This window comes from Phaethon lepturus, unplaced genomic scaffold (genome assembly GCF_000687285.1).
Source record: "Phaethon lepturus isolate BGI_N335 unplaced genomic scaffold, ASM68728v1 scaffold52097, whole genome shotgun sequence".
Lineage (NCBI taxonomy): Eukaryota > Metazoa > Chordata > Aves > Phaethontiformes > Phaethontidae > Phaethon > Phaethon lepturus.
This window is the reverse complement of record NW_010555076.1, coordinates 12,273-20,329: the sequence shown is the minus strand read 5'-3', so window position 1 is coordinate 20,329 and position 8,057 is coordinate 12,273. Positions and strand designations below refer to the sequence as shown.

Sequence of the window (8,057 nt, the reverse complement as noted above, 5' to 3'; positions counted from 1 at the left end):
GTGATTGCTGCTGGACCAGCCTCTTCATCCTTATCCCCAGATGAACTCTAGCCTGAGGATCCAGAGCTCTGTTTTTCTGGTGCTGTTGCCAGTGTAACTTTTGTTCCATGTCCGCTGCTATAGTAAAGTACTGAGTTGTTTGTTTATGTTGCATGTATGTTGACTCAGCTTTTGCTTTAAAAAGGTGCTCAAGATTTTTAAACAAGTGCTGGGAAGTAAGAAGCCTTTCTTGTGTTTTGTGATACTGATAACATATTGACAAAGCTGTGTTAGTAAAAGAAATATTCCTGTGTTCTGTTACAGGTTTTGGGATTTGAAGTTGATACGGTGAACTCTGTCCAGTTTTCAAACCACACAGGTAAAGTTTTACACGTGTCTTCAGATAACACTCCACAGTCATTCAGCTCCACTCAACATGTGGCTCACCTCATCACATGACAGTGGAAAGATCAGTCTTAGGTTTTCACTCACATTTTCAGAATACAGGGCAGAAATGTAATTTTCATGTTTTGATTCAAGTCTTAGAGAAGTCTGGATTTGAGATAAGGACATGATATGACATGGTAATGTCCTGTTCTGCTACTTCAGAGTGTGAGTTTCGTTAGGCAGTAATTTAATTAAGTCAGACAGTGAAATAACACAAATACAGCTATCTACGCAGGCAGGCCTGTGACGAGTGTTGTTTTCAGTACTGTTTTCTGTGCAGTATGTTCTATGTCACTCATAATCGTATTACCAAACATCATATGAATACTGAGTTAGATGCAATATTTCCTCTCTTTATGTGCCCACCCAGATGACTAGAAATTATCCTGAAATTACATTCTGGAGGGAGGAAGGGAGTGGAGTGTTAATACATTTATATGTATTTTTACTTGGGTTCTAAGCCTGAACACGATGCACTTGCGTAATACTTTCAGACTTCCTAACACTCACAGTGCTAGAGGACTTTTATTTTTCAAAAGAAAGCTGAAATTTATGTTTATTTTAGAAATACCTTCCATCCATAAAGGAAGTCCAAGTGACTTACTATTTTAGATCAAGCGACATGTCTATGGATATGGTGGTGACAGGTTGTTTGAGGGGGGATCTACTCTAGATAATTCTAAGGGTGTCTTAAATAATCAAGGAACAAGCTCAGACATTAACATTTTGTAAAAGACCAAACATTGTGTCTGACAAAGAAAAAAACCGCAAAACCTAAAGCTGAGGTTCTTTGCTAGTATCTCACAGGTATAGCTCTATTAATAAACTGCTTTTTAACAACGAGCAGATCAGGAAATCTCTGTCCTCTCTTACTATGTTACTTACTGAGCTCCGTGGAGCTTTCAAAAGGTTGTAAGATGTTCTTATCATGGGAAGAATTTAGTGTCACCCTGGGAAGAAGAAATTAATGTTTCAAACATAGCTAGAAAGCTATCTCTGCTTGTTGAGGAAAGGCACGAAAGCGGTAATAATTAAACAAGGTGGGGGTCTTTCCTGGCTGAGGAAAAAAGCTGCTTATTCTGCTTGTACCCTTTGACACAGTACAAAGGTTCTGTCATGTTTTTGAGATGATTAGATGTGACTTATGTTTCTTTAATGTATTTAGTTTTGGAGCTTGGGATTTTTTGTTGTTTAGTTTGTGATAGCTGGGTAAAACAATAGTAATCTTCCAGAAATTAAGCAATTTTTTCATGTGAAAGAACTCAGCGCTCAAAATGGATCAGCACCTGTTGTTTGTTGGCTTTCAGTTTCAAGATTAAATCAGCTTTATAGGGCATTAAAAGAGCTTAACAGAGGTTTTATTAGATCATCAGCTGAATGTGTCTGAAGGTAGGAAAATTACATTACCAATAGGATGACCAGATTCTTCAAACAGAAAAGAGGGAAGATTTTTTGTAATAGTATCACAGCTGGAGAAGGGTTACCAGTGCTTCATTCAAGGTTTGGCAGACCATGAAGACAGTAGAAGATACAACAAATTAGTGATTTTTTTTTTTTCTTCCCTTAGAAGGCCTAAATGAACATCCCAAACCCAAAAATGTCTCAAAGATCATAAGCCTTTAAAATATTTGGAACTTTTATTTTGTCTCCCGGTGTTTAGGAGTCACATTATCAAGGTTTTTTGTAATCTTGATTGTCTTAGTAAATGTGTTAAAAAAATCCCAAAGATTGGCGCACAACCTCATGACTTTGGGAAGCAGAGCTTTCAGAAAAACATGGCAATAGAGTAAATGTTTGGCACTTGCCAAGCGTGAGTAAAAGGAGATTCTATTTAGAAGTATTGGTCATTTGGCTGAAAGAGGAAGGAATGGAAAAAAAAGGAAGGTCACACATTCCTTTTTATGACATGTCTAGTTTTCTAACACTGCAGTTTTTCCATTAAATCCTTCCTACTCTCTCTTAAATTGAAGGATAGATGCTAAGCCTAGTGGCTTTCCACCTTCTCTTTGAGAGAGGCATGTAGGAATGTGTGGTGTCATCATATGAAGACTTTTCCAAGCTTGAACATTTACACATGCCTGCACATCAGCTTGCACCAGTACCTGGAAATCAATGTACCACTGCAGGGATTAATGAGCAGAAACTGCCGTGCTGGGCTGTGGCTTGTCTGGAGCAGTGCTGCAATACACAGGAATCATGTGCTGGATGAATGGGTGAAGGTAGCTTGATTTTCCTACAGGAACAAGACTTTGTGAGAACCCTTTCTGTGGTCATCATTAAAGCTGAAGGGCAAATTTCTGCTTCAAAATCTAGCTGTGAACTTTAGTTTCTAAAATAATGCCACATACCAGAGGGGCACAGGTAGCAAAGCTGCGAGGTTTTGGACATGGCATTCTTTCCTTCTCCATCCCCATCTTTAAACCTGGTTTTGTCAGCAAAAGGTAGAATGCAGAGAGAATTGTTGACTAACAGTCTTTCTTTCACCTGCATATATATATTCAGGTGAATCATCATTGCTTTTTTTTGCCCTGTCTTTAAATAAGTAAGGTACCACGGGCCTATTTCTGCTGACTTCTGCTCAGAAAATTCAGCTTTCTTTAGTCTCTGATAATCATAAAATTCAGAAGATGTGCTTTAAATCAGTCCCCCTGGGAGAACAGTTTGTCATGTTGCTTGGTGAGGAACTTTAATGATTAGAGTGACTCTCCCTTGAATGGCATCATGCTTCATGTACAAATAAAAGAAGCTGTCATGCAACCTACAAAGAATCTGTGCTTTTTATTCTATTTTACTGTATTGTTTGCAGAAGCATCTCATCATCTGATGTGCAGAAATAAAAATCTAGATTTTTTAAATGTATTGTATTGTTGAATTTTTTTGGGGTGCATTTTTAATTCTTCAGTGATTTGCATTTTTGTTTTTAATTGGTAGGTTAATGGTAAACATATAACGTGCTTACTTTGCCATCCAAGTCCTATCTTTGAAGCTGTGCCAGAGCAAATAGCCTGGTTTTTTTCTGTTCCTTTTTATTTTTAAGCAAAGCAGTTCCACTTAGTGGGTGTGTAGTGGGTGGTTGGGTTGGCTGGTAGGTCCAATACATGCGAAATTATAATTATGTCTTGTTGATGTGATTCTTCACAGTCTACTGCCCATATGCAGCCGTTCACACCTGTGCAGTGTGGGACAAAAAGAAAAGATCTCCACTTGTGCCTAACACTGGTAGTATATTACTTCCACGCTGAGCAGCTGTGAAAAATCCAATGGAGAATTTGGTACTTGTATTTCTGGTTTTGTTGAAGGCATCCTGGTAGCTGAAGATTAAGCCATGTTTTTAGACCAGGTTGTCTGCCAGAGTTTGCATGTGAATTTTGTGGCACAGCTTGAACCAGACTGCCTGCCCATCATGTGCCTTAAACACTATATCTTTCTTCCTTTTTCCTGTGTAAAATATTTGGTTGCTGAAGCCACTTGGAATAGTTTTGCAGGGAGCATGACAGGAGGAACTCAAACCTCAGAACAGAATGTTCCGGGCTGGAAAACAAAGAACTCTTACAAGCCTTGCTATACTTAAATGGTAGCTTGGTTTCTGGGGTCTGGGGTGGGTTTTTTGTTTGGTTTTGATGGTTTGGTTTTGGGGGTTTTTTTACTTCTGGTATGCCTGGGATTTTTATTCTTTTCTTTTTTCTTTTGTTTTTGAAAGTAATCAAGAGGCTTATAAGTATATTTGTTTTTCTCCTTTGGAAGGTATCAGTAGAGGGAGGCAAGAATGAAAAGTATGTAAATTCATCTTGCATTCAATATTAGCTGCCTCTCTTGATTGTGTTTTTGTTTGTTTGGTTTTTTTCTTTTTCCTCCAGATGAACCAAGGCATTTCCTTGTAGAATAATGAATACATTTATCATTTTAGAGGAATAAGTGACAAGAGGCATCATATCTTACCTGTTTTTCATTCCCTTATCTGCTTAAAAGCAAATATATAACATTTAATTGCAATGAAATGCTATAACACAGATATGCACAAGGGGTATAAAGATGTTTAAATGTTTATGTTCATCTATGTGTTTAAAATTATTACTAATCTGGGAGACGAATGTGGTCAGTCTGAGCCAAGTGCAGTTTTGGAGAGCTGTATCATGATTTGCAGTGCTCTATCAGTCCAGCACTGAGGGGAATTATCTGGTGGTTTTGTAACAAAGCAAGGAAGACTTCGCTTTTTTCAGTTTTGGAAGATACACGCCGAGATTTCACCTTAATACCCAAGATAAAAGAGTAATAATTTGATCCAGCTGCTATGCCTAACCAGCTCTGCAGTCTCCAACTGGGATGTAGTTGTTTTGCCAAGTACAAACTTGAAATTCATTCTTTAGTTTTCTTGGCAGTGGTTGTTGTATAATGTGTACAAATAGCCAGGTACTGAGAGACCTTGGACTTCTGTATTGTTGAGTGCCACAGTGGAAATATTACTGCAGAGCAGGAGTTATAGTAAGTGGACAGTTAAACAGAAGGTTTTAAGTTTTCTCTTGCTGTTCCCCAGTTACTCATATTTAGTGGCGTAGGCATAGGGATAACGTTTCTAGGATGCTGATTTTCTTTTAGGTCTTGCAAAGCAGCTCAGGGCCTTCAAATGTGCTCATTGCCAACCGAGTTCTAACGTCTAGCCAAAGAAGACAGCAATTCCTTGTTATCACCTATAACTCCAACCACTCGCGCTTTTCCCTGAAGCCGATTGGACCTCACATGTTTAAGCTTGGTCTTGGCATTCCTTGCTAACTAGCTTTGGGTTCAGGGCTGTGCGCTGTTTTTTTTTGACCACACGGTATCTATCTGGATTTTTTGCCTTTCCCCTTCCAAAATAGTACCTCTCCCTCTTCTTGAGACCCCAAGGTATCCATCCTTCAATTAGTGAAACCCTTTTTGAACATGAGTAACTGGCGTTTTCTTCTGTCCCCCTACAGAAGCTGCTTTTTGGTTTTATATTCCACTAGGAGAGTAGGATAAATACCGGGTTGTAGGATTTGCCCCTTGTTCATCATGTTCCATGAAGTTACCCTGGGGAAAGGGCTTAGGATGGTTTCCATCTTGATGCCAGTTTTGATTTTGTTTGTTTTTTCTTACTCACACATGAATCAGCTCCTAGTGAAATCACAGTTTTCTGCAGATCCAATGAAGGCATTGCCCTTTTTCTTCTGTCTGAATAACTGGGGCTTCCCTAGGGCTTCTTTTTCCTCCAGCTGTCATGTGATCAGACTTTGGGTTGTATTACACATGTTACCAGGTGGTAAAAAGGATCCTCTAGATACCCTTGGAAGGCAGTGCTACAGAGTTTGGCCAGTGTCCCTGCCCCATGTGAGTAACTTAACAATTCCTGAGCAAAGCCAGGCTGCTACCTAACATTTTGTTTCCGTATTTATTTCCCTCCCTTGGTGGAGGATCAGTGTGACATGGACCCTGTGCAGTGACTGTTTAGGACAGCTTGACAGAGGAAGAGGAACTTATAGTGAAAAAGTGAATTTGCAAGATCCCTCTGTAGGAATGGCTCTCAAGAGTATCTGGATTGTCTGGACAATCTATTTTAGTTATTTTTATGGCCATGTGTAAGATGAATGACTGCTCTTCTGCCACCTGACCTTGATTCTGGGTGAAAACTCAGTTTCATTGATGGGTACAATGGAATAAAAAGGACTGTGTTGTGTCCCTGTATGGACTGGTTTTGCTGTGCTAATAGAAGTAGAGATTTGGGCAAGAGGAGAGAGGGCAGGCTATTTTTCTCTGAAGCTACAGATGTAACAGAACGAACAACTGCATATGCGTTAAAGCAGCCCAATATTTGAGTCAGTTGTAGTCAAGGGTTCCTCATCTGCTTGGGGTTAGACACATACCTAGGTGTTAGGCGTTGCCATTTTGAGTATCACTGTATTCTGGAGTGGAACGACAGCCCTAACATACAGGAATCCTTCACTTTGTCCGTTTCTTCACAGAGACTTTTTAAAAAGCATTTGCTATGGAGGGGATCGTAGTGGCTGATGTGAGTCAGTCCCCCAGCCAGCTGGCAGTGAGTCGTGTTTCAGAGGCTAGGCCTTTGAGAGCTGAGGAGAACAAAATGATCCATCTGCTCACCCTACTGTGGGTGTATTTGCATTCATAAAAAGGAAAACTGAAAAATGTGCCTATCCTAGGCTCTAGGCACCTTTTGGCAGTTACTCTAATAACACAGTTCAGAGTGGTAATCAAGGCCAACAGTTTTTATCACAGAATTTTCTAACTCCAAGAGTAGAAATTAAAACAAACAAAATACCATTGTCTTCACATGGGGGTGGTGTGGAACAAGGTACTTAATTTAACACTTCACTTCTCCTAATTCCAGTTAATAAAAGGATAAGCTTTTTAACAAATGGAGTTTGTTAGACAAATTCCATCTGAATTTTTGGAGGTTGGAAGAGTTAAATTGTGGGTGCTTCATCTATTATCCTGAAGGAAGCCCCATTCTTGTATATAAGGGAGTGGTGGCTGCCATCTATATGGGCAGTCTTTGATGAAAAGGTGCAAGGTGCATTTACATTTTTTAACAAATGTTTGTAGAGTCTGTCAAGGAAGATTTTTTTTTCCTTTGAAATTGGCTGCCATGGCAGCTTCTCCCAAGTAACTTCACCCTCCATCTGCTGCTCAGCCAAGAATATTGGCTTGTAATTCTTAGAGATCATTCAAGGATAAGAGTGTATGGATATTTATTTGTCTGTTTATAGTGTCTTTCTGATACTCATTTGCCGCCTCCAGGATCCTCAGTATTAAAATTGTGCTATTTTTGCGAAGAAAATCTGTGAGATGTCATTGTAAGTTTAGAGCACCCATGACAATGTTCTGCTGTGGTCACTCCGTTACATGCAGGTCTCAGTGAACGCCGTATCTGATGGGTGCAGCAGTGCTGCATGCCTGTCTCCAGACAGATCCACAAGCCTGTTTAAGCTTGTCATCTAGCGGTCAATCTTCTTCTTTTTTTTAGTAGTATAAAATAACAAAAATAGATTATACTGACACTCTCCTCCAGTGAAATCTAAAACATGTTTGTCCCCTTCCACCCAGGAAAAGGATAGTTGTGTAGGCTCCATGGGAAAACTTGCAAGAGCTTGTGTGTGCTCTGCTCGATTTGCTGATAAATGAACAGTCTCAAACTCCAGTGTAGTCACTCTAGTTCCTTTGGGAAACACAGGTGCTAGGAAGAACTTGAGCACGTAACTGTTTTGCTCACAGCGGCTTTCATTCGCAACAGCATTTTACAGAAGAGGAGGTGGAAATGCTTTCTGGTGCTAATATCTGATGCAGTCCCTCCAAGTGTCTAATCTATGTGATCCTAAATAGAAAATCTAGCTCTTGAAAAATTATCTGGCTTTTATTTTGCAGGTTATTCCCACTGGAAAGGTCAGGTGTTAAATTCAGATGAACTTCATGAACTGTATGAAGGACTTAAGCTGAACAAGGTCAACCGGTATGATTATGTACTCACAGGTAAGAGTTCTTGGAGTTCTTGTTCCTTGGAGTTCTGATGACGTGTAAACAAAAGTAGATGTAAGCCATACCGCTCCTTATTCCAAACCAAGCAATTACATTTTCCCTCCTTTCATTCCTCCTGCAAT

At 39.6% G+C, this 8,057-nt stretch overlaps 1 protein-coding gene across 1 annotated transcript in view; it reads left to right on the top strand.

Moving 5' to 3' along the window:
* The first annotated feature begins 298 nt into the window (after positions 1-298).
* Positions 299-8,057, top strand: part of PDXK (pyridoxal (pyridoxine, vitamin B6) kinase) — a 19,811-nt gene continuing 12,052 nt past the window's right edge. The window contains exons 1-2 of the mRNA XM_010292031.1: positions 299-358; positions 7,825-7,929. The gene's annotated coding sequence lies outside the window, so the exon portion shown is untranslated. The remainder of the gene's footprint in view (positions 359-7,824; positions 7,930-8,057) is intronic.